The following is a 27662-nucleotide window of genomic DNA, read 5'->3' on the forward strand; positions in this document are numbered from 1 at the left end:
GAACCACACAAATGGTTTCTAGGATCCAGACCCTGCCTGTCCTGACATAGTCTGTCCCAAGTTGACCCTGGGAGTCTTACCCCTTGTCCTTCCTAGGACGCATACAACACCCTAAACCTGTGAGATCTGATGCTATCTCCAGGTAGACAGGGTCGGAATTAAGTTAAATTGTGGAACCCAGCTGGTGTCAGAAAATTGCTTGAGGTGGAAAAATCACTCACCCGTCTGGCGCTCGGTGTGAGTAGTAGAGGAGAAAACAGAATTTGTTCCTTATGCTAGCATTTACTGAATATCTACTGTGGGTCAGACTGTTTGAACCCATCACTTACCCTCATCACAGCCTTAAGTGGTGGGAACTATCATTTCCTCATTTTACAAGTGAGAGAGCTGAGGCAAAGAGATGTTACAGAAGTGGCCCCAACCGGAAATCTGAGACCTGACAGAGCGAGGGTTGGACCCCAGCCCTCTAGCTCTAGAAGGCTGTGCTCTCGACCATCTGTCCTCTGGGCTCCAGGCTTCATTGTATAGATAAGGAAGCAGAACCGCCAGGAAGTTAAAGAACCTTGGCCAAAGTTAAAGGAAGTTAAAGAGCCCCGGCAAAACAGTGAGTCAGGAGTCATCGCTACTCTATCTACCCTTGGTTCCAGGAGGCTGGAACCAAGGGTAGATAGAGTAGCGATGGTCCATGAGGCATCCAGTGGAAGCTGGTTCAATTCTATCCTAATGATGAGATGGCATTTCTCATGGAAATGTTAGGGCTCGGCTGTGGCTCTGTCCCCTCTTCTCCCTTTCTAAAGGATGTGACCTCCCCCATCCCCACAAAGAACCTGATCTATCACTTGGAAGTGTCAGGAATCCCAGAGAGCTACCCTTAACCTTGGAATCATCCTCTGTTTAAAACAGGAAGGAATAAGGAAAACTTTGTATTGGCTTTTCCTGAGCAAAGCTGAGTGTGTTAATCCATTCACTTTCAAGTTCCTTTTGTTTGCCAATGGAAATGATCAGAACATGTTCTTTAAACTGAAAGTAATTTCTTCTAGGGGAAAGAGGATAAAATAAAGAGTGCCTCTGACCTTTGGTATTAAAATACCTTGTTTGATGTTTTCTCAGAGCGTGGCAAAGCACAGGCAGATTTTACAATTTCTCTTCAGACCTGCCTTCCCTCTCCTGAACAGCTGCTTCTAACTGCACGTGGTAAGGGCTGAAACTGTGGCCCAGGGGACTATTCTCTCCACCAAAAAGGTGGATTAGTGAAAAAGAGTGACCAGAATTCATTAATCACCAGAATTAATTACCAGAAAGTAGGAGTCAATATATCACCCAGGGGAAATGTTACTAAAAATAAGCCACAGTGTACCAGTCTTGGTGAGATTTTTCCAGGAAACTTTCCAGGATCCAGCAACTGAATAAATTGTTATATATAAAAAATAAAGTACTCTTAAGCCAGGTGCTGTTCTCACTGGTAGGGGCACAACAGTGATCAAAATAGACGAAGTCCTTGCTCTCCTGGAGCTCATCTTCTAGAGAGGAAGAGATAACGATTAACAAATGAACCAGTAAGTACAGATTCTCTGTCATGTGGTGATAAGGGCTATGAAGAAAAATAAAGCAGGGCAAGGGGGAGAGATACAGAGAGATGGGGGGGGGGGGACACGTGGTTGGTGTGGTATGCTAAGAAATACACTTAGTCTTTGTCGCTGATTCCTGGAATAAATCTTCTAAAATACTTGGAATTTCTTGAGTGACAGGAGTGTCTTTTGTTATTCACAGGGACCAACTTTGCACACACAGGAGTTGATGCTAAAAGAAGTGACTTAAAATGGGCCCCCTAGATCACCTCAGGATGGGGGCTGCTCACCAGAAAAACCAAGTGATGAGAAGGCTGGAATTTTCAGTTCCACCAACTGATCTCTGGGAAAGGGAAGTGAGGGGCTGCAGATTAAGCTGGGTAAAAACTCCTGAACAACAAGATTTGACGAGTGTAGGGCTTTATGAGTGCATTCACGTGCTGGAGGTTTCAGAGGGACAGAAGGTTCCACGTACCCCAGTTCCACAAGGATGGAAGCTCCTGCGCTTGGAACCCTCCCCGACCTCGCCATAAGTCCCCCTACATCTGGTTGTTCATCTGTATCCTTTGTTACATCCTTTATAATAAATGCAAATGTAAGCAAATATTTCTCCTGGTTCCGTGAACTACTCTAGCAAATTAAACCTGCGGAGGAAATTGTGGGAACCTGAGACTCAGGTTGAAATGGGGGCAGTCTTGTGGGACTGAGCCCTTACCCTGTGGGGTCTGACACTATCCCTGGGTAGATAGTGTCAGAATTTAATTAAATTTGTAGGACACTTAGTCAGCGCCTGCTAAGAATTAGCAAACTGCTTGATAGTGTTAGAAAAAAAACACATCAGGGTTGGATAAGGTGGTTAATGAAAGCTTCTCTGATAAGGCCACATGTAAGCAGAGATCTGAAGAAACTGAGATAGTGAACCTTCTGGTTTTCCTAGCAGAAGAAATGACACATGCAAAGGTCCTGAGGCAGGACAGTGGTCAAGGAGGCCAGTGTGGCTAACACAAGGGAAGAGAATAGGGAGATTAATAGAAGAAAACCCATTTTGTAGGGAATAATAGACCCTGGCATGGACTTGGAAGGTTACTCTGAGAGAGTTGCAAAGCTGTTCCAAGTTTTGAATGGAGGAGTCATAAGGACTCACTTGCCTTTTAGAAGGACTCTTTTGGCTGCTCTGTGCAGAATGCTCTCTCCAGAGTCTCACATTTCCTACCATAAGCAGTGAGAAAGCTGATGGCCCAGTGGGGAAGACAGGTCATGGGTGACTGGAAAGACAAGTGCAGGATGATTTGGAAATCTGTAACAGGAGGGTCTGATCTAGTCTGAGGATCCGACAGGAGGCTTCCTGGGGGAAGTGCTTTTCAGCCGAGACTTAAGGGATGCGTAGGAGTAAGGGAGACAAAGAAGGGAGGGAAAGACCTTTCCAGGGAAGGGGACTACACAAATAAAAACTCCGTGCATGAAGAGCTGGACCCACTGAGACGCTGCATGAAGACCAGGAAGGCTGAAGCACCGGAAAGCCAGGGACCAGGGTGGTGGGTTAACACTGGAGGAGGGAAGGCCATCCTGCAGGGCTCGTCTGGAGAATGGTGAGGACTGGTCATCCTCTTAAAGCTACGGGGAGCCAGTGAAGGAGTTTCCTTAAAGGAGTAATGTGATCAGATCTGCACTGTCACCGAATGACTCTGAGCAGATCATGAAGGATACTCAGCAGGGCAGGAGTGGATAAGGGGAAGCAGTTAAGACATCATGTGGTGGTCTGGGCAAGAGATGCTAATGGCTCAGCCCTGGCAGGGGAAGAGGAGAAGAGTAGATGGGTTTGAAGCCTATCTAGGAGGTAGAAGAGAGAAGACTTGGTCACTGTTTGGAAGAGGGCAGAAGGGGACCACCCAGTAGGTCTCCATGACTTGCCCTTGGGCACCTGGATAGATGGAAGTGCCATTCCTGAAAGAGAGAGCCAAGGGGAGCAGCCATGAGATCTGGACTTCTAGGGCCTTGGCTGGTTTTGCCTCTTGAGCAGAGCGGGGCGCTCTGTAGGTAGAGTGCACTACAGCCAACTGATGCCTGCGCGCCAGGTGTTCAGCTCTTGGTAGCTTGAAATTTACAACGGGGGACAATTTATACGAGGGCAAACATTACAAGTCACAGTCAGTTTGCACATGCTACTGACTACAAGGAAAATTTGGCCCTGGTTTCAGGCCGTCCAGGGACTGACTCATTGGTCCCTCAGTCATTTGGAAATAGAGGTCACTTATCATTCTCTCATTTTGTTACAAAATATTGACCTTGCTACTTGGGTTTAAGGCCTGGGTGCCTTCCTACAAATAGTCTAGGTTCTCCAGGTTTTTGCCAGAGTTGAGAATAGAAGCGGCTGTGGGATATTAGAAAGAGCCCAGATTTAAGTGGACCAGGGTGCCTCTGTCACTTACTAGCTGGGTGACTCTGGTATGTTTCTAAACCTCTCTGGGCCATCATCTTCTCAGTAGATAATAACATCCGGGTCCCCAAAATAAATGCGGTATTTAAAGGGACACGGTACATATAGGGTCAAACCCATGAGTAGCTTCTCAATAAATTGTGGTTTAAAAACAAAGTAAAGTGAACTGTCAGCCAACCAATATTTGAGGAAAATTGTTGGAGGGCAACTTTGTATCCATTTCTTGGGGTTCTGGAGTTAGGTCCACCTCCTAGTGGCTGTGGGCAAACCTCCTAAATTCTAGGCTCTAATTTCTTTTCCTTTCAAGTAGGGGATGCCATAGTGCCTAACTCATTGGGTGCCGGTGAGGGCGACGTGAGATGAGCCTAGTGTGGAGTAACTACTCTGTACCAGTAAGAGTCCATGATTCTCTTCTCTCCTTACATCTGGTTCATCACAGATACCCAGATATCAGTAATTTAGAGAAATCACTCCTCCCTGACAACTGTGAGATACAGGCCTGTGTCTGAAGTACTAGAGCTTTGGGTTGTATAAGCCCTGGTGCAAGGAGAAGCTGAAGCTGAAGGAGTGTTGGGTGGCCGTCACAGACACGCCCCCTCTGGCCCTGCCACAAGGACCGCAGGACCAGGTCAGCTGCTTTCCCATGATGCCTTCAGGTACTCCTAGGATACCAATCAGGGCTGCTTTTCAGTTTTATGACTTTCTGGACTTCCTGCCTAAACACTTTGCCTCTTCCTGATCTTTCATATAATACTAAGATTCTGTAATGAGCAGGATATTTGAGAAGGAGGCAGATACTGGAAAGCACAACAAGCAGGACACTGGGAGATCCATCCATCCTTCCTTCCAACCATCCATCCATCCATCCATCCATCCATCCAACAAATATTTGCTGAGCATCCAGTATGTGGCACATGTTTCCTGGTGCTGGGGATATAAAACTGAAGTCCTTTGTGGTTCTAAATGTCACTGAAAATATAACATCTATAATTCTCTTGAATTTGACCTGGTTTATGTATATTGGCATCCAAACCAGACTAGAGGTCGGCAGCAATCCAGCCATCACATCAGATATCACAACACCCAAAGGGAGAAAGAAAACCATGTCTTCCTGTATCTCTTTCTTAGAATAGAGGAAACTCTTTTCACAAATTTCCCAGCAGACATACCTTTATATCGTAGTTCCCAGAATCAGGTTATGTGCCCATGTCAGACTTCATCGCTGGCAAAGGGAATGAGAACCCTCGATGGTGCAGACCAGTCAGGATCTACACTTGGTTCTATGAATGTGGTCGCCATCCCCAGCTCTCATGGGAGAAGGTTGGATAGGATGAGCTCAGGGAAGAGACCTGAGTTCTATTAGTAAAGAGGCAAGGGATCTGGGTGTTTGGTAGGTAGCAGTGCCCACTCCCCAGGACTGGGGAGATGTTGGATCAGAGGTGTTTGCACAGTGCATGGTGGGAGTTTGAGGGAGGGACAAATTTCTTTTCTGGGCGAGGAAGGGGAGGGAACAGTAGGGAGGTTTCAAAAAGGAAATGGTTTGGGACCTGGATCAGAAAGACTGAGGCTGAGCGCCCTGCCAGACCCAGATGGGGAGGGTCTTGCAAACCCTTCTCAGGGGATTTGGCTTAATCCTACAGAAAGTGTGGAATCACTCTGCATATTTTTAATATTTTAAAATCCTATATTGAGTTGAACAACAGGAAAGGGGAAGAAAAACCACCACTTGCTGAAGGTCTGCTATTGTTTTCAAGTCTGTACAGATTCTCTATATGGATTCCCTCCTATAATCCCCACAACACACTGTGAGAAGCCTTGGAGAGGCCCACATCCGCCAATGAATGAGTGGCTCAGGAATCAGGGGTCACAGCCTCACTGGCTGTCATCTGCTTCAGGACACGACTGCAGACGTGGCATCTCCCAAGCCCCTGATGGCAGGGGTAGGATGAGGAAGTGTCGTGGGAAGAGTGAGACATGGCGGTTGCAGTGTCACAGAAGGGAGGTAACGAGCATCTGGATTCAAGGAGCGGTAGCAGGGATGGAGAAGAAGACACAGATGTGGGCAGGAGCAGAATTCATGGGAATTCATGACCAAGTGCTTGTGAGTGTAACAAGATAGAGTTTTCCAAGATAGAGTCAGTTCAACTACAATCTGTGCTTTGAACATTCAAAGGCGTCCCCATCCTATTGATATATTAGGAAAAATTTAAAGCACGATACACATTTCAGGATCAATTTTGCACGTACGTGTTCCTCGAGAAATACCAGGTGAATGCAGAAAGCTGCATCCAATTTAGGAATACCCAAAACACATGTGCACGTATGTGTCCATATACACACGCACACACACACTGCTCAAACATCTGCTGGCTGTCTTGGTTCACCACGTGCATGATGAGCCATGCTTACCCACATCTCGTGCTTCCATTTTGTGCCCGATTCTTCCTCTCGCCACTTTGCAATAACTCACAAAGCACAGCCCTTCCAGCGCCCCCCACCCCCCGCACGCAAACTGTCCATCTCTCCAAGTGCCACTACTTACTGTATTCTTTATGGACTTCCTGACCACTGAACATAGGTAAGACCATCCTACCATTTTAGGCTCCTTTTTTTTTTTTTTTTTCATGCCACTGACGGAGTTTTTGAGTGTTGTGCCCGTTTTCCCCACAGTTTTCACTGGTCAATTCTGTATACCACACTGATTCTTAGGAACGCGGATTTGGTAAGAGTAGAACTGATCATACCTTCAAGTCTTCCTGTTCAGATTCCTGGACCCACAGTTGTGCCCTCTATTGGAAGGTGACGTGCTGCCGCATGGGTGGGGGCCGGGGATACACGGTGGTGTGGCTTCAGATACACTGCGACTGAAGATCCAGGAGAAGCTAGAAAAATAGGAATTTGAAGTTCAGGAAACAAAAAACCAGACAAGTAGGGGATATGAAAGTAGTCTTGAAGACAGTTAGCAAATGTCAAGAATTGAGACCACGTGGGTGAGAGAGGCTTCCGGGACAGTTTGGGAGGAAACCCGAGGGCCAGCAGCATCCAAGGACAAGGAGGGTAGGTGGAGAGGGGTCAAAGAAGGACCCTGGGCAGCAGACAGGATCAGCGAGGTGGGGGAGAGTGACGCCAGGAAAGCAAGAGAGGTCAGGGTTCACAATGTCAAAGGTGGACCCACAAGGTCAAACTAGTTACAAATCTGGACGGAGTGAGTGGCCAGCTATGGTCTTCAGATTTGGGTATATCCAAGTCTGTCTTAGCTGCATTGAGGGCAGGCTTTCGAGTCTCTCCTCCCAAGGATTTTTTTGGGCATAAAGTGGAACAAAAGAATGGTATTTTGTAGGGAAATCCAAACTGGAGGCAAATGTTAAAGATACCTTCGGAGCAAGGAGGAGGGACTAGAAGAGAAGGGACTTCAGAAGGGGGTGGAGGGAGACAGTGAGATGGGAGATGGTTACATCTGGAGAGGATGATGCCCTCCTCCCCTGAGACAGGAATGAAGAAGGCAAGGTGAATTTAGGTATGGCAGCCTCTCTACGCCTTGGGAAGTGAAGAGGGCATGAAAATAGGATTGCAGAAGCTTAACCAAGAGAGGGCTTACGTTTCTGACATGGCAGGAAGCAACAAGAGGTGGCCTGTCCAAGGTTGACGCAAGGGTCCCGCAGGGTCACGGATGCCCAGACTCCTTCTACAGTCCTACTCTGCCGGTCTCCAGTGTGTGGCCACTGATAGTCTAGGGGGCGTGTCTTCATTTCAGGTGGAAACACAGAGAAGGGTAAAGACAGTATGTGTCAGCCCTATCCTTCTCTTTTTTAATCAGAAAAACAATAGCTTTCCTGAGAGCCTATTCCATTTACATCTCCCTGGAGAACTAGGTCTGGCTGCAAGGGAGTCTGGGTAGTTAGCATTTTTAACTCTCAGGAAAGGGGAAGAAGGGAGTGGGTGCTGGGTGGGTGCTGGTGAACAACTAGGTGTGCCTGCTGCTTCGAGAATAGTAAGAATGAATTCTCCGACACAGCTGGGTTTCAAAAACACAAACTGACCGGAGCACCAGCTTGCCCTGGGGTTTTGTCAAAGCCAGGCGGGTAAATCGGGGCAGTGATCTCACCTCAGGGGGCCTAAAATACTCTCGTCTATAAGAGAAGATGGTTAAGCCATATTATAGCTAAGATTTTTAACAATTCTGTAATGTGTAATTCGAAGGGTCTATGCCGTATTCATCTCTTAAATAACAGGAAACTATGGCTGACTTTCCCAGAAGTGTGAGAAACCCATTGATGAGTCTTTAATTAAGCTAGCCCCCTCTTAGTTCAGAATGATGCGGTGCTGTACCTAAGGGAAAGGCTGTCTACAGGTATGTTTTTCTCATTTCTTTGTGTTTTTTCAGAGAGGGGGAGAGAGGAGGGGTGAGGACAGAGGGAGAGGGAAAGAGAGAATCTCAAGCAAGCTCCACGCCCCCAGCGTGGCTTGATCTCACAACCCTGAGATTATGACCTGAGCCGTAGTCAAGAGTCAGACGCCTAGCCAACTGAGTCCTCCAGGCACCCCTGTCTATAGATATGTTTGATAAGGCTTATTAGTACACCAAATTCAAGTTTTTTTCCGAGTTTAAATGCACTTATGATGAGTTCTCTAATTCAGACACCTGCAAGTGCAATTATAAGCTGGAAGCCCATGAGATTTAAAAAATTTAACAGCGATCACCTTCCCGAAAGGCTGTGCTAATTTATATTCCCACCAGAAATATACCAGAGTGTCAGTTTCCCCAGCAGATAATATGTGTAAGCATGAAGAAATAAATAGTATCACAAGTTCTTTTATTCTTGGTCAGATACTGGCATAGGCCCTTTACCATTGTTACTTCTCCTAATTCTCCTGGCCACCCTATGAGGTAGGTAGTAGTATTAGACCCATCCTAGAGATGATGAAACTGAGGCTCAGAAAGATTCAATGGGTGGCCCAAGCCCATACACTTAATCATTGGCAAAACTGAGACTAGAACCTATCTTTATGTGACACTAAGTCTGTCCTCTTAAACTGTGCATGCACTGTTTCACAATTTATTCCTACGGGGTCTTTAGTCCACACAAAGTAACATGGGAAGCCTTCCTTATCTCACCTCAAGATTCTATCCATAAGCTCTAATGCAGAAAGGCTAGAATTTGGGAGAGCGCAGTATTGTCCAGAATAAGTTTGAGACATCACAAAACCACAGAGTGGTATTAGTCACTAATAAGACCTTTAAGATGCATGAAGAGGCCTCCTTTTTATGGTTTTCTGCAGAGTAAATAACATAGGAATAAAAGAAACTGATTCGTAACTTTGCTTCCCTTTCCTCAGGGGGAACTGGTTACATTTGCATTTGTCTTCTGTTGCCTTTGTAAAGAAAAGCTCAGGTTTTTCTTGTTCTCTGTCATAGACCAAGGTGAGTCTATATGGGTCCCAGTCTATACCCATTTATTTGATCCTCCCTGGAGAGGTGCCCACTCACACAATCAGGTACCGAACTTCATTTTGCTGTAGCACACAATCACCCCGGGAGGGAAAAGAAACCACTGAAGGAGATGACCTATGCTCAGAGTATAGATTTTGTTGTAACAAGGTCAACAAATGAGAGTAGCCATTGACTAGCTCTTAGGATCCTGCTAAGACAGAAATAGCCAGCACAAGTCAATCTTCAGAGTTTCACCTGGGCCTTTTTTTAAGGGAGTGAGGAAAAGAGTAGTGCCAGGGTTGAAATGGTCTTTACAAATTATGGGAGTACCTCGATGAGAGGGAATAATATGGCCTTTGAAAGATGTCCTCTCAGACATCATGAAGACGTACATGGAGCATGGTTGGAAAGATCCTGAGATCAGCCTGGGAAAAAAAACAAACGATTTCTAGAATCTTCTATCTTGAAGTCTGGAGGATTGACAGCAACCGATATAGTCATTTGGTTTTACTTTATTACTTTATTTTTATATAATAATAATTTATTATTATTTTACTTTATTTTTTACTTTATTATTTTATTATTTATTTTATTAATAAAGTAAAATGTAACCAATGGGTTACATTGATTCTTTTACAGCTTTGTAGAGTGGGAACTTGTTTATATTCAAATTCAGTCATTTAGCATGTAGTTTAATGAGTTTTGCTACATATGTGTACTCATATGTCTACCAGCTCAATGTCTGTAGGACTTGTCCTCCTCTCTTTCATTTTATATGTTAGAAATGTAAATTGGAAATGAAAATATAAAAGAGAAATAATATAAATAAATTTTTATATTCTTTCTCTTTTTCTTTTATCAGTCTTGCTAGGTATTTACCACTTTCATTGGCCATTACAAAGAACCAACTTTTGGCTTCATATTCTCTATCATTCATTTGTTTTCAATTATCATTATTATTATTATCATTATTATTTCTTCATTTTTACTTACTTTGGGCTTTATTTGCTCATTCTCTGACTTCTTATGTTGTAAATTTAGATTTTTTTAGTGACAGCTTTATTGAGATGTAATTCACGTGCTACACAATTCACCCAAAGTATACAACTGAGTGGTTTTAAGAATATTCACAGAGTTGTGCAACCAACATTAAATAAATTTTAGAATATTTCATCACCCACTGAAAGAAATCCTATGCTCTTTATGAGTCACCCCACCCCTTGCTAACCCCTCTTCCCAGCTCTAAACAACCACTAATCTAATTTCTGTCTCTACAGATTTGCCTATTCTGGACATTTCCTATAAATGGAGTCACACAATGAAAGTACTTTTTTTTCACGTAGCATAAATGTCCTCAAGTGTCCTCTATATTGTAGCATGTGTCAACACTTCATTCCTTTTTATTCCCAAATAATATTCCGTTGTATGAATTTGCCACTTTTTATGTATTCTTTCTTCAAGAGATGAATAGATAATTTAAGTTTTTCTTCATTTCTTTTCTTTCTTTTTCTCTTTCTTTCTTTCTTTCTTTCTTTCTTTCTTTCCTCCTTTCTTTCTTTCTTCTTTCTTTTTTAGATTCTATTTATTTATTTGAGACAGAGACAGAGAGCACTAGCCAGGGCAGGGGACGAGTGGTGTAGAGGCAGAAGCGGACTCCCTGCTGAGCAGGGAGCCTGATGCAGGGCTCGATCCCAAGACCCTGGGATCATGACCTCAATTGAAGGCAGATATTTAACGGACTGAGCAACCCAGGTGCCCCAGTTTTTCATTTCTAATATGTGAATCTAAATCTGTAAACTTCCCTCTGAGCATTCCCTTCGCTGAATCACATGAACTTTGATATCTTATATTTTCATTATAATCCCATTCAAAATATTTTCAAATTTCCTTTATGATATAAATCATGGATTTTTATAAATGTATTGATTAATTTTCAAATGTTTGGGACTTTTTTCTATATTCTGCAGATTTAAGATGCTCTACTGATTTATCTTGGAGTTCACTGTTTCTTCAGCTGACTCCAAAATGTTGTCTATAGACATTCCAAAATCTGTTGTGATTCTATACACCAATAACAAACCAACAGAGAAATAATAACAAGTAATCCTAAAACTTGTATGGAACACAACAACTCCCAGATAGCCAAAACAATCTTGAGAAAGAAGATCAAAGCTGGAGGCATCATGTTCCTTGATTTCAAACTATATTACAAAGCTATAGTAATTAAAACAGGGTGGGGTGCCTGGGTGGCTCAGTGGGGTAAGCCTCTGCCTTCGGCTCAGGTCATGATCTCAGGGTCCTGGAATCGAGTCCCACATCAGGCACTCTGCTCGGCGGGGAGCCTGCTTTCCCCTCTCTCTCTCTCTCTGCCTAGTTGTGATCTCTCTCTCTTTAAAAAAAAAAATGAAATAAAATAAAATAGGGTGGTACTGGCATAAAAACAGACACATAGATCACTAGAAAATAACAGAGAACTCAGAAATAAACCCACACATGTGTGTTAATTTACAAAACAGGAGCCAAGAATACACAACAGAAAAGAGACAGTCTCCTCAATAAATGGTGTTGAGAAAACTAGACAGCCACATGCAAAAGACTGAAACTGAACCACTATCTAACACCATCTACAAAAACGATCTCGAAATGTTTTAAAAACTTGAATGTTAAGACCTGAAACCTGAAACTTGAATCCCGGCAAACTTGCAAATCTCACAAGATGTACTTTCTGCTTTTTTTAAGACCAGACTTCTCTCCACTTTGCTGACTTTTGGGGGACTCTCATGTATGCAGTTCATTTATCTTAAACATCATTTTAAACAGTTTTATTATTATTTATAATTATTGTTCATGAGAGGGTTAGTCCAATCAAGCTGCTCTGCAAATACCAGAAGTCAAAATTTGTTTCCAAATGATTTTTTAAAAAACACACCACCTGCAAAGATCTCACAGGGAAGTGTCCCAGGTATGACATATTTTAAGAATATGGTTTTGGACAGAATCAAGATTTATTAAGAATATTACAAAAATTAAGAAAATAGAGATTTTTTTTAAAAAAAACAGGGTGTTTTGTTGTTGTTGTTTTAAAGATTTTATTTATTTATTTATTTGACAGAGAGAAATCACAAGTAGACGGAGAGGCAGGCAGAGAGAGAGAGAGAGGGAAGCAGGCTCCCTGCTGAGCAGAAAGCCTGATGTGGGACTCGATCCCAGGACCCTGAGATTATGACCTGAACCGAAGGCAGCGGCCCAACCCACTGAGCCACCCAGGCGTCCCAAGAAAATAGAGATTTTTATGGGAAAATCACATTCATCTTTCTGAGGTGCATATATTAATTTATAAAAGGGAAAGATAAATGAAAAAGGAGTAAGTCATCTAACTTGATATCAAATTTTAAAAATCAGTATTTTTTACAAAAGACTTGAACATCAAAGAGACTAATGCATTGCTGCGTGTAATTCGAGGTCTTGAATTTTAAAACACTGCCAAATTGGGGTCAGTTGCTGTGTTAGATGACTTCTAGTTGATCCAACCTCACTCAAGTGATCTGTAGCTGTAAATGACCACCAACGAGAATTCCTGGGGCCGTGGCTAACACAGCTGCCCCAGAACTAATGAGGCTGAGCATGGTGGGGCACCCAATGACCTCATGAGGTCAAGGTCCTAGCTGCTGGAAGCAGCAGCCCATCAGGGATCGGCCTGTCTGATGAGCAGAGGTCATGATAGATTTTTGTCCCCACAGAAAAACTAAGGTTCACTCTTTGGCAAGAAAATTTTATAGTAAGTAAACATCTCATGAAGATAAAAAATTTTTAAATCCCATAATTGAAGGTAGCCTCACAGCCAGGTAACTGGTTAGTAGATGAGCAAGATGAGCCAGTTAAAAATGTCACTGTTATCATTGCTTGCTTTTGGGTCATGCATATTCTCTGAGATTCCTCTTTTAAAAATGCAGCTCTTCCTACAAAGGTTAAGACCTTAGCACTTAGAAACACACGATTTTAAAGAATCTTTCCTCCCTAGAACTGTGTTAGAGCAATGTGGGACTCCTGGGGCTTCAAAGTATTATAAGTATTTTTTTCCCTGAAATAACCGAGCCAAGGATCCTAATTTAGATTTTTCTTAAAGCGATTTTACGCGATCCAGTGAACCTTCAGGATTTAGAGGGAACCAACGAGAGAAAAACCTGGTTCTCAAAGATAAACTGAGACCCTGGCTAAAAGACAGATGGATGGGAATCAACTCTGACAACATTCCCAGAGGAGAGCAAGGACGTGTTAGAAAGAGGCAAAGCAAAAATCCAGTGTCATTTTGAAGACCTGCCAATGTTTAAAGTTCAAAGCATCACGCCGTATTGTTCTAACTGGACAGTGTAATGCAGCCGTCTTTTTGAAATGACTTCTTAAGTTTGAATTGTGGTGAGGTACGTACAACACGAAACTATTTACTTTCAGTGGCATTAAAGATGTCCACATTATTGGACAACCATTGGCATATTTTTGTAAACATTTTATTTATTTGACAGACAAAGATCACAAGTAGGCAGAGAGACAGGCAGAGAGAGAGGAGGAAGCAGGCTCCCCGCTGAGCAGAGAGCCCGATGCCGGGCTTGATCCCAGGACCCTGGGATCATGACCTGAGCCGAAGGCAGAGGCTTAACCCACTGAGCCACCCAGGCGCCCCACTGACATATTTTAAACATGATAACTTTCATGATGGCCCCGTGATGGCACATCCTAATGCTTACTCTCTCTAAGGCTAATGGTTTTTCCTTGAGAAAAGACAACTCAGGGAAAAGACATTGCAGATGGATGGCTGAAGTTACAGGGAGAAAGAACTTGGCTCCACATGAGAGAGAATTTTCTATGTTTAGATCTGACCAGCGGAGGAACAGGAGGCCCGGGAGCTCCCTTTGAAGGTGAAGAGTGTCCACACAAGGGGCCCGTAGGCCATCTGTTGGGTGTGTTCTGGAAGAGATTCCCGTAATGGGTGGGAGAGGGGCTTCTGGGCTTCCCTCCAAGTATGAGATCCTATGGTTGAACTGACAGAAATTGCTGTACACTCGGGTTTCAGAAGACCTTGTCAGACTTGAAGGACCTCAGATGTGGGCTTTAAATGAGTCGCACTTAAAACTACTTACTAGCAAGTTTTATCCTTCCTTGGCACGTTGTCTGCTCTTTTTGTCTAAACGATAGAGGAATAATTAAAAGCAAGTTTCAGGCCCTATCCAAGCACTTATTAACCAAGGGATGTGGGACAGGTGACCAGCACGAAAAGCCAGCTTTCACTTACATGGGACTGGCTGGGTTCAGATCTGCCCATTCCAAACCATTTTCCACATTGTTGTCAGGATAATCTTTCTAAGATGGGAATCTGAGCATATTACCTTCTCCTACTTTAAAAAAAGTCTTCAGCTTTACTCCTTCATTTTCAAAATATAGGTTTAAATTTCCAAGCCTTTGGGGCGCCTGGGTGGCTCAGTGGGTTAAGCCGCTGCCTTCGGCTCGGGTCATGATCTCAGGGTCCTGGGATTGAGTCCCGCATCGGGCTCTCTGCTCAGTGGAGAGCCTGCTTCCTCCTCTCTCTTTCTCTGCCTGCCTCTCTGCCTACTTGTGATCTCTCTCTGTCAAATAAATAAATAAATAATCTTAAAATAAATAAATAAATGAATGAATTTCCAAGCCTTCGGGTGCCCTGCTCAGCAGGCAGCCTGCTTCCCCCCTTCCCCTTGCTCCTCCCCCCTGCTCACGCCCTCACTCTCTGTCAAATAAATAAATAAAATTTTGATTTTTTTAAATTTAAAAATTTTTTTTATTTATTTACTTGGTAGAGAGAGAGAGCACAAGTAGGAGGAGAGGTAGGCCGAGCGAGAGGAAGAAGAGGGCCCCCCTCGGGGCAGGGAGCCTGATGGCAGGGCTGGATCCGAAGACACTGGGATCATGATCTGAGCCAAAGGCAGATGATTAACCAACTGAACCACCCAGGTGCCCCAAATAAATTCTTTAAAAACATTAAATAAAATTCTAATCTTTAGCTTGAATAAAGGATTTCAATACTCTCGTCCTTATTTGCCTGGCTAATTTCTACATACCCTTTAAGACTCAGCTCAGGTATGGTCTTTCATAGGAAAATATTCCTGTTTTCCCTTAGGGCTTAGCCTAGGCTCTTTATAACATACATGTTGTCTGTGGCCGTGACCATGAACATGACCACATGAAAAGAAAGTTTTCTTTCTTTTTCTACTCTCTGAAAAAAATTTTAAATATAGGAATTATCTGTCCTTTGAAAGTCTAAAACTTTCATGTAACACATTTGGCACTTTTAGAGTGGTAGGTATGCTTACGCTTTAAATTATTGATTCAGTTTCTCTAATGGGTTAGTTGATACAGATTTTCTACTTTTTCTTAGGTTAATTTTGGTAATTGCTTCTTAATTTCAGCAGTTCATTTTTTTAGAAAAAATACGTATATCATCTAAGTTTTTAAGCTTAATAAAAACATTTATTGTATTATTCTTCATATATCTACTATAATTGTTAATAGATCTACTATGATTGTTACTATATCTACTCTGCTTGTTATTACGGGTTTTGAGGGGTTTTCGGTTAATTTTGCTTATTTTAATTCTTTTGGTTTTCTTTCAGACTTTCTAGGTATTGTATTCTTTAATTTTCCACAGTACAAGTCCTTGGTTTATTGAATCTCTCTATTGTTTGTTTTCAATTCCATCAACATTTGCTCACATCTTAATTATTTTCCTCACTTTATTTTGGGGGAATTACTCAGTTATTTAGCTTTTTAGCTATTTGAGCATAAGGATTTATTTTAAATCTTTCTTGTTTTATTAATTTACTTAAGGCTATGAATTTCCCTTTATATACTGCCTTAGTTGTTTTCCACAGGTTTTAATATGTAACGCTTTTGCTTTTCGTTTTAAAAATTTTAGTTTCTTCTGATTTTCTCTTTAGCTCATGAATTATTCAAGTAAATTTCTCCCAACTTTTTACTTTGTAAAATTGTATTTTATTTTGAAAAATTTCAAAACTATAGAAAAACAGAAACAGTTATGAAATGAGTAGAATAATAAAATGAACACACACCTCTATTCCACTCACTTAGATTTATAAGTTTTTAACATTTGCCATTTATCCCCATTAAAATTTTTTTTAAGTAATTGCTACACCCATTGTGGTGCTCAAACTCATGACCCTAAGATCAATAGTCACACACTGACTGAGCCAGCCAGGTGCCACTCTATTTTGTGTGTGTGTGTGTGAACCATTGCAATTTAAGTTCCGATATCATGACATTTTGCTCTTAATTATTAATTATTACTATTGGTAGACTTTTCTTTCCTTACATGGTATTGTTCTTATAGCTTATAAACACTTTCCCTTAAATTCTATTTTGTCTCTATTACTGTAGGTATATGGTCTTTCTTTCGGTTAGTATTTGCATGGTAATCTTTTTTCACTTTGTTATTTCAAAAAATTTTGGTAGGTTGAGGTTGTTTATTTAGGCATGTTTCTTACAAGTGATGTTTACTTGGATTTTACACTAATAATAAACTGAGAAGGAAATTAGGAAAACAATCTTATTTACAATAGCACCAGAAGGAATCAACCACTTAGGAGTAAACTTAACTAAGGGGGTGAAAGACTTGTACACAGAAAATGAGAAAACATTGCTGGAAGAAATATAAGGAGGCACAAACATATGGGAGAGACATCTCATGCGTACGAATTGGGAGACAATACTGTTAGAATGTCCGTACTATCCAAACCAATCTCAGACTCAGTGCAACCCCTATCAAAATTCCAAGGGCACTTTTTACAGAAATAGAAGAGAGTTCTAAAATTCATATGGAACCACAAAGGACTCTGCATAGCCCCATCAGCCTTGAGAAAGAAGAACAGAACTAGAAGCATCACATTCCCTGATTTCAACACAGTTTACAAAGCTACACTGGTCAGAACAGTACGATACCACCATAAAGGCAGACATAAAAACCAATAGGACAGAATAGAAAGCAAGAAATAAATCCACACATGCATGGTCGGCTGACCTTTGACAAGGATGCCCAGAATACACGCTAAGAAAATGATAGTTTCTTCAACAAACTGTTGGGAAAACTAGATATCCATATACAAAAGAAAGAAATTAGACCCTGGTCTTACACCGTACACAAAAAATCAGATAAAAATGCACCATGTATATTCAGATGTTACCATTCAATGCCTCCAAATAATTGGTTTCTAACTCCAAGCAAGAGAAAACATAGAGGTTCTGTTGTGTGGTAGATTTTGTTCCTTGTGAAGTCACTATGTGTTCTTTTGTTTTTTATTACTTTCTCAAAAAAAAAAAGCTCTTGTTTTGAGGACAGACATCATTTTTTACATATCTTTACAACTGTATCTGTTTATGATTTCTTTTTTCCCCTTGATAAACAATTTATGAGTTTTAACAAACATATGTGTCCATATAATCTCAATTTCTACCAAGATAATGAATATTTCTACCACTCTAGGTGGAACTCTAGGAGGAATATTTCTACCACCCTAGATAGAACTCTAGGAGGTTCACTTGTTTTTTCAGCATACGTAAGTCCTACCTGTTTTAAAACGCCATATAGAAGGACTCACACAGTATGTGCTCCCTGATCTCTGGTTTCTTTGCTTAGCATAATGTGAAATTTATCCGTGTTGTTGCGTATATCAGCAGTTTTTTAAATTTTTTATTTTTTGTTGAATGGTATTCCACTGTATCCATGTATACAATTTTCTCTTCTCCAGTTGATGAATATTTGATTTGTTCCCAAATTTAAGCTATTGTGAATAAAATTACTATATACATTCTTGTACAAGTCTTTTTTGTAGACCTATGTTTTCATTGTCATGGTTAATGACCTATAAATTGCTGGCCCATAGGTAAGTATATGTTTAATTTTCTGAGAATTATTTACAATGGTTATGTCTTCCTCATGAATTGAAAATTATTATTATTATTATTATTATTACATGTATCTTTTTATTTCTGGTAGTACTCCTTGTCTTGAAATCTATTTGTCTGATAGTAATTTAGCCACTCCAGTTTTCTTATGCTTATCGTCTGCAAGATATATCTTTATCCATCTTGTTACTTTCAGTCCAAGTCTTTACGTTTATAGTGTGTCTCTTATAGACAGAATATGTGGGGGGTCTTCATTTTTTTTAATTCAGTCTGACCATCCCTGTCTTTTAGTTGGAATGTTTAGCTTCTTCACTCTGAATGTATTATAAATATGATTAGATTTAGGTGTGTCAATTGCTATTTGTTACTTTTTACTTATCCATCTATTTTTTTAAGATTTTATTTATTTATTTTATATATAGGGAGAGCACATGTGGGAGTGGGCAGAGGGGGAGGGAGAGGGACAAGTAGACTGCACTGAGCACAAAGCCCTACGTGGGGCTCCATCTTAGGACCCTGAGATCATAACCTGAGCTGAAACCAAGAGTAAGATGCTTAAGCAACTGAGCCACCCAGGCACCCCTTGTCCATCCCTTCCTCATGTTTTTTTGTTCCTCATCTCTTCCTTCTTGCCTTTGGCTTAATTTTGTGTGTGTGTGTGTGTGTGTGTGTGTGTGTGTGCTGCTTCAGTTTAATTCCTTTATTGGCTTTGTAGCTGTACTACGTCTTATTTTTTTGTGGTTGCTCTACTACAAATATACATCTTGGACTCACCACAACTATTTAGAGTTAATATCGTACTACTTCATATAAAGTAGAATTCTTCTGCGACAGTATAGTTCCACTTACCTCCTCCTCCTTTGTGTGATCATTGTCATTTACATTTCATTGACTCACATGATAAACCCCACATTATAGTGTTTTCATTCCTACTTTAAAGAGTCATATGACTTTTAAAAAAGAGAAAAAAAAATAAATACATAAAGGTGTGCTGCCTGGATCTCCCTTCAAGAAACCCGCTGGGAGCAGAGTAACTGATGGACAGCTTCCCAGGGCTGCCCATGAAGGTCTGCCGCAGCTTTCATGCTGAGACCGCGGGCCCCAGACTGCTTTCAGCCAGTGACTGAGCACAGCAGAAGTACTAGAGCTAGGCCATTCTTGCCTGACCTGGGACTCCTCTCATGGGCAGTCTCTGCTCTGGAGATTCTAATTGGCCTGGTCAAGATCTTTTCAGAGCTGCACATTAGTGAAAACTTCTCGGGGTGCCTTGGTGGTGCAGTCAGTTAAGGCAAGGACTTCTGGTTTTGGCTCAGGTCATGATCTCATGGTTGCCTGTTTAAGTTCTACGTCTGGCTCTATGCTCAGTGCTGAGTCTGCTTGGGATTCTCTCTCCCTCTACCCCTCCCCCGCTCACACTTGCTCATGCTTTCCCTCTCTCTCTCTTAAATAAAATAAATAAAATCTTAAAAGAAAGTCTTCTCCCACACTGCCCCCAACTTTTGCCCTCTCCTCTTGCCCAAGTGTCAGACCTACATTGTTCTCTGAAGCGCTCCCAACTCCTCCCTTGACTTTCCCTCCCCTTCACAAGCATTTCCCCAAGTAATCTTAGGTATGTCTAATTCCATCTTGGCATCTGTCACCGAGCTGACATTGGCCTTTCATATGCACCATGTATTGATTATTTCTGGTGTTCATTCCTTCCTATAGATTTGAGTTTCCAGCTTATGTTATTCTCTTCCAATCTAAAGAAATATTTTTAGATATTCCTTTATCTACGGTTAATGATCTTCTCATTAAAAAAAAATCTAAATGTCATTGGGGAGGGTATGTGCTATGGTGAGTGCTGTGAAGTGTGTAAACCTAGCGATTCACAGACCTGTACCCCTGGGGATAAAAATACATTATATGTTTAAAAATTAAAAAAAAAAATCTAAATGTCTTTTGAATTCACCTCAGTGTTTGAATATTTTGCTAGATAAAAAATTGGGGGTTGACAGTTTTTTGCTTTCAGTCCTTGAAAAGTTCCTCCATTGTCTTCTGATTACGTTTTTTTTTTTTTTTAATTAGAAGACTGACATCATTAGTACCATTGTTTCCTTGCATATAATGTGCCTTCTTTTCTATACCTGCCTTCACAATTCTTTTTTAATCTTTGGTTTTCATTAGTTTGACTTAATGGACCTATATGTGTTTCTTTTGCTGTTATCCTGCTTAGGATTTGCTGAGCTTCTCGGATTTTTAAATTTACATTTATCATGTAAATGAAAAACTTTGGCCATGATTTCTTCAGATAGGCTCTCTTTCCCCCCAACCCTCTCCCGCATTCTCTTTCTCCTTTCCGTCTGGGATCCAATTACATTTATGATAAACCGTTTAATATTATTCTACATGCTATCGAGATTGTGGTATTTTTTAACAATCTCTTTTTCTCAGATTGGATAATTACTGTTTATGAGTTTTCAAATTTCCTGAGCCGTTCTTCTGCAAACTCATTTGTTGATAAGTCCTGCCAATAAATTTTCTTAAGATCAGATATTGTACTTTGCATTTCTTTAAGTTCCATTCAGTTCATTTTTATGGTTTCCATTTTGCTGCAACTCCCCATTGTTCATTCTTTATGATATTATCTTTCAAGGTCTTGAACATATTTATAATAGCGGCTTTAAAGTCTTATCTACTAATTGCAACATCTGGTTCATTGATGATATTCGTCACGACTTTTCTCTTGACTATGGGTGACATTTTCCTATTTCTTCATATGTATCATAAGTTTTCTTATATCCTAAATACTATGGATGATATGTGTGAGGAATCTGATAATGAAGTCTTCCCTTAGATGCGGTTGAATTGTTCTAACAAGTAGTACATTTTTAACTCTTTTTAACCTTCATATTTAAGTATAACTTTTCCAACAAGTCAAATACTTGTCAGTATTTATATCCTTCCAAATTCAATCAGAACCTTAACTTACTTCATTCTTTGCGTATATCTTCTCCATCTCCTTATTGTTGCTTAGATTTTTAGTTTTAACCTTTTTTTAAAGCCATAAAAATTGTTCATTATTTTTACAGTCAGAAATTGCCAACTGATTTTTATAATTTTTTTAAGGTTTACCATTGTTTCTGTTTTTCCAAGCCTCTTCATGGTTTCATTTTTCTTTTTCCTTTCCTTTCCTTTTCTTTCTTTCTTTTCTTATTTAAATTCAATTAGCAAAGATATACTAATCGTTAGTTTTTGATATAATGTCAATGTTTCTTTTTTCTGAAATAACTCTTTTTATTTGAGAGAGTTCACATTAAAAAGAAAACTCATTGGTGGCTTTGCTCCAATGTCCCTGGGAACTTCTCTAGATTTTTGCTTCTCCAGATGTGGTCCAGAACCAATAGAATAGGCAGCATTAGGGTGCTGCATGTTAGGAATGCAGACTAACCCAACCCCAGACCTACTGAATGAAAATGTACTTTTAGCAAGATCCTTGGGTGATTTGTTATACACAATAAATTTGGAAAGCACAGTTCTGTATTACTTATTACATTGCTATATTTTCTTTTTTTTTTTTCCCTTCAGGATGTGAGCTATGTAGAAACACTGTCTTTTATAATTCTATCCCTTTAACCTACACAGTAATTGCTACAGAGTAGATGCTCAATAAATGCTTGCAGAATAAATAAAGTAGGGATAATGACTTGCCTACTAAAAGCTTGTTTGCTTTTGGTGAGGGCTGTACCTGAGGCTGCCTGGCTATGTTTTATTTTTAGATTTGCATTAACTATCACCCTCCAGCAAATTATGAGAACCCCTCTACTTTGGGGCACACCAATGTTATCTGTCATCTCATAACCACAGAGCAAAAGCTTTTTCATCTCTTGATGGAGAGGTTAACCTGGTGACTTGAGAAACAGGAAAAAAAAAAAAAAAACAGACGTCAGAGAGCTATTTATTTAGTGGCTTATGTTAGGTCATGCAGTCCAGAAAAAAATCCTTACAAATAGGATTTTTAATGGAATGAAATTAATTTTGGCCACAGATACTGCTCCCTGCTAAAGGGAGGGGAGTAGGCAGGAAGATCTGAAATTCATCAGGAACAGAGTGAGGAAGGAGAGGAGGAGGATGGCATAGAGGAGAACAAGAGAAGAAATGTAGAGATATATGGGAAGACAGCAAAGTTTCCATCAACATCAGGCCCAAGGACAGAGAAAAGGACAATTTTAGAATTCTGTCCAGTGCTTAATGCTTGATAAATGCCTACTGAATTAAGTGCAAATGCTTTAGTCTGACATTCAGGATTCTCCACATAATGTTCAAATCTTGCCCTTCAGCCACACTTTCCATTATGACTCTGTTTATGCCCCACTCCAGCCAAATTGCATCACTTAACATTTGTCCTTCTTGACCTGGTTGATTGCTCACAACGCTCTCTTGACTTGGACTGTCACCTGGTCTGATTGCCTGTAAAAATTCTACGAATTCTTCAAGACCCTTCCAAAACGTCCCTCTCCCAAAAGCTTCCATTTATTTCTTCCCCAGTCTCCCTCTTTTTAGCGAATCCTCTTCTGTACCTGTTATCAAATCTGGTTATTGGTGTACTTGTCTTCTCTTACTCGCCGGCAAATGTCGTTGACCATTTTGTCTCCTTCAATCTCTAGAGCACAGTCCAAAGGACATCCATGCAGGAGGCATCTACTGGGCATAGAAAGTGAGATGATTTTAGTTTATTTGCAGTGAACTGATCTGGATTTTACTTGGAGATAGAGTGGTCGACATCTTAAAAATTGCCCCTCATTCTATTTTAAAACTTTGTAACTTTTGTTTGTTTCTGCCAGGCAAATCTATCTTTTTCTGACTGACTCACAGCTTCGTCCCATAGAGAGTTCCTCTTCCCTGTCCCACTGCTAGCACATCTTCAAACATGCATTTAATTTGGAGTACTAACATAGCAGGCTATGCTCATCCATATTTTTAATCACTTATGATTTTTGAAGCCACTTTGGATTTTAGCCATTCTAATCGGTGCGTAGTGGTATTTCATGGTTGTTCCAACTTACAGTTCTCTAACGACATGTAATGTGGAGGATCTTTTCATTTACATATTTCATATGTATATGTTTCATATTCATATTCCTACTAAACAAATACTAAACATTTGTTATCTAAACATCTTTGGTGAAGTGTTTTTTGGATCTTTTGTCCATTTTTAACTGAGTTGTTTTCTTACTGAGTTTGAAGATTCTTTGTGTATTTTAGATATAAGTTCCACAAACAAATGTTTGGCAAAAATTTTTCCAAGTCTGTGGACTGTCTTTTCATTCTCCTAATGGGGTCTTTCATAGAGCAGAAGTTTTAAACTGTAATGAAATCTGTGATCAATTTTTTCTTTTCCCATGCGTCATGTTTTTTCAATGTTCTGTCAAAAAAGTCATCACCAAACTCAAGCACACTTGAATTTTCTCCTATGGTATCTTCCAGAAGTACTGTTTTTTACATTTAGGTCCATGATCCACTTTGAGTTACTTTTGTGAAAGGTCTGGATCCACATTGAATTTTTGCATGCGATGTGTATCATTTATTGAAAAGAATATCCTATCTCTACTGAATTGCATTAATTCCTTTGTTAAAGATCAGTTGACTGAATTTCTGTGGGTATATTTCTAGGCCATTTTGTCCTATTGATCTATCGATTTGTTCTTTTGGCAATAGCAAACTGTCTTGATTAGCGTCTCTCCATAGTAAGTCTCGAAGTTGTGTTGTTTCACTCCTCTGAGCTTGCTCTTTTTTCTTTAGTATTGTGTTGGTTATTTTTTTTTTTTTGTCTTTTCATGTAAACTTTAAATTCGGTTTATTGACATCCACAAAATAATTTACTGGAATTATGACTGGGATTATGTTGAATCTACAGATAAAGTTGAGAAGTACATCTTAATAATGTCAGGTCCTCCTATCCATGAACATAGAATACCTCTCCCTTCAGATCTTCTTTAATTTCTTTCATCGAGGTTTTCCAGTTTTCCTCATATAGATCTTGTACATATTTTGTTCAATTTGTACATAAATATTTAAAATTTGTTGCCACTAGTAGAAATGGTGGTATTTTTCTAATTTCAAATCCCAATTTTTCATTTTTTTATATAAGAAAGCTACTGACTTTTGTATATTAACCTTGTACTCTGCAATCTTGCCATAATTGTTTATTAGTTTCAATCCTTTGTGGTTTTCTGCATAGATAATTACATCTTCTGTGAACAAAGATAATTTTATTTCTTCCTTCTTAAATCTATATACCTTACATTTCCTTTTCTTGTCTTATTACATTAACTACTACTTCCAGGATAAAGTCAGGATAGTCTATGTAAATACCTTATTTCTTGAACAAAAATAGAGAACTGGCAAGCAGCACATCCTGGAAGTCTTTGGTTGGAGGTGAGATGGAGCATCTGCTTTTAGTTCATTGCAGTCTCCACCACTTCCTGATAACACTTTATTTCTTTGTGAAAAAATGGCAAGAGAGAATTCAATTTCTATTAAATTGAAAACATGACCAAAGGTACCAAGATATTCATAAAAATCAGAGAAAATTCTTATGGGCATGTAATTTGGAAGAAACCCACAGCCTCCATAGAGTTCCCTGTTTACATAGTCAGGAATTTTTTAAGATTGTGAATGTCAATGACCTACTAAATAGGCAACCCCCATTATACCACCTCACTTACATCTACCTCAGCCTACCCCTTAGATCTTAAAACTCAGTGCTCATGTTCATTCTTTTCTTGGTCTCCAAAGCCTGCTCTCACCCTTGAGTTTGACTCATTTCTCTCTTCTTTTTTTGTATCATTGCCGTTCTATGTTACTCTTCCTGCCTGTGCCCTTATTCTTTCAAGGAACACGTTGGTGTATTAGTAATCCAGCAGGGTAGACACATGTTGTTAGTGCTTTAAATCCATAGTGATTGCCCTAGAATTTTTTGTGTGGTTTAGATGTATTATGGGTTAACAGGCTATACTGAGGTGACTTTGGAAATTTATCACCATATTCACACTGTTTCTATGGGAACCTGTGTTGGAATTACAAACAAACAACTTGAGATGGAAAACAATTTGACCCTAAGAAGGCCACCTGCACCCCAGTAAGGGCAGGAAGACCATTTTGACAAATAGAAATTAACTGCTTCAGTGCTTTGTGCCAGATGGGCCAAAAGTGGTGTGCATTTGTAGAACCACGGTATGTCATTGTGTGTGTATGTATGTATGTAGGCACACACAAGCAAGCATATATATGGTGGTGGGATGGGGAAGGAGGGAAGGAAGCATCCTCACAGTTTGACCAGTATTCCAATACTCAGATTCAAATATTTGACTTTTCAGAACTCTGGCCCTCGTAGGCTTCAGGCGTTACACCCCTTTCTCCTTTAGGGTTGGACATCATTGGGCTGTAGATAGGCAAACAATTTCAAGAATCTCCTTTTGAATTTCAGAAGAAAGCTACCTAGTCAATAAGGTAACAAAGCCAGTCATGGGCAGACTTCTGAAAGCTCTAAGGCAGTAATTCTCAACCTGGGTGCACATTAGAACCACTAAGGAACTTTTAAAACCTATGGATATCTGGTCGTCAGACAATTAAATCAGATTCTCCAGGGTGAGGCCCAGGTAATCAGTGTGTATAGATACACCACCCCTTTCCACACTCCCCCAGGTGATCTCAATGTGCAAATTGGGTTGAGAAACACTGCTCTAAGGGTGTGACTGACACTCGAGCTTAATCTTATCCCAGCGAGGATCCTACACCCACTCCAGCAAAGGAGGCTCTTTATAGACACTTTTCTTCTGTGACAGGATAGGCACCTGATACAGGAGAAGGGAACTGGATCGCCTTTTTAATAAACAATGGTCTCGCTCTCAAGGGAAGAAGAGGAGGCAAATTGAAATCCACTGAGATAATTGAAGCAAACAGCTCTAGGCACGGATGACAAAAAGTTCTTGTGCATATCCATTACATAAAGACAACTGCTGCTTTTAGAAGAAACATGCTTCCTACTAAAACTTTCCCTCTTTGGAATTACCCATATATTTCTAAATTAAGTTATAGTTGCTGAGACATTTCTTATTGTTGAGAGAACACCTCCTTCCCCTGTCTTGTTCCTCTCAATGTATGTGGTATTTTTTTCATTCCTTTTGCTACAAGTTGGAAAAGCAGGAGGAGAGGAAGTCCTTTATGTGTTTATTTTAAAGGCAACAGGTAAAATCTTATCAAAACAGGAATCCAATTAGAAATACTTTCTCTCTGGCTCATTCAGCAGTTGAGTAAGGGGTGGGCATGGGAAGGATTCAAATATCAGTTCCTGAGGGAACAGAATTGGTCAGTATCTGGCATAACTGTGATGAGCAGAGCCACCAGAAGAAGGTAATTTGTAGACTAAGTAACCAAGAGCCTACATCCAAGGTCTTAGGTCATCAAAACTGGAGGCTATATCAGTTACTGTCTCAAGGAGGAACACTGATCTGCTCTAGAATCTAGTCTGGTTCTCTTCTGGTCTCAGGAAATGTGCTCCACCCCTCAAAGGTTGGGCTCTTTGCTTGGATGTGCTGATTCAATCTACCTGGATCCACGGGTGGGGATCACAAAATAATGACTCTATGGAAAGAAAATGCGTGAGGAAGGCAAAAATCTGAGGCAGTGGGGAGAAACGGAGAACAGAGAAAGAGTGAGAACAGGAGGCAGGAGAGGGCTGTGCATGCAAATGTCTACACTCATTGGATCCCATGTGTAATTCACTTACGCTTTGCACAGTGACTCATCTCTGAGCTAGGAGAAATCTGCATTGACTACACAAGTCTGGCTCTTGAGTTTAGAATGGAATAGTGACCTGTCATCACATGCTGGTCATTGATGGGTACAGGGCAGAGAGTGTGGCTGTATCAAATGGTCCACTGGTATCATCACTTCAGGAAAAACTACTCAAGGTGCACGCACTGGTGATGCAGTCATCATAGCAGAAGATAGATGGCTTTCCATGTTGTCATTACCACAGCTTCTGTCAGACTTGTTTACCCAGCGTCTGGCTACACTGACAGGTCGGTTTCGTTGAAGTGGAGGAACTTGTTTGACACACAGAGACAGTCTGGGTGGGGGGGGCATATTGTATTGACACGAGCAGGAAGATAACAAAACTATTCCAACTACGCTTCTCACAAACTTTCCTCAAACAGTTGAATTTCAGTACGTAACTAATTCTCCTTTAGCATGCTCTCCTCTGTGGATGAGAGAAGAGAGCAACAGGAAAGCCAGG

General features: G+C 40.6%; 1 long non-coding RNA gene across 1 annotated transcript in view; it reads right to left on the bottom strand.

Annotated features, from left to right (window-relative positions):
• Nucleotides 1–6754: 6754 nt before the first annotated feature.
• LOC116591804 overlaps nucleotides 6755–27662 on the bottom strand; it is a 57401-nt gene continuing 36493 nt past the window's right edge. Inside the window, exons 4-5 of the long non-coding RNA XR_004286168.1 lie at nucleotides 7604–7748; nucleotides 6755–6887 (exon numbers count right to left, since the gene is read on the bottom strand). This is a non-coding gene — a long non-coding RNA (uncharacterized LOC116591804). The remainder of the gene's footprint in view (nucleotides 6888–7603; nucleotides 7749–27662) is intronic.

This window comes from Mustela erminea, chromosome 5, assembly GCF_009829155.1.
Source record: "Mustela erminea isolate mMusErm1 chromosome 5, mMusErm1.Pri, whole genome shotgun sequence".
Classification (NCBI taxonomy): Eukaryota; Metazoa; Chordata; class Mammalia; order Carnivora; family Mustelidae; genus Mustela; species Mustela erminea.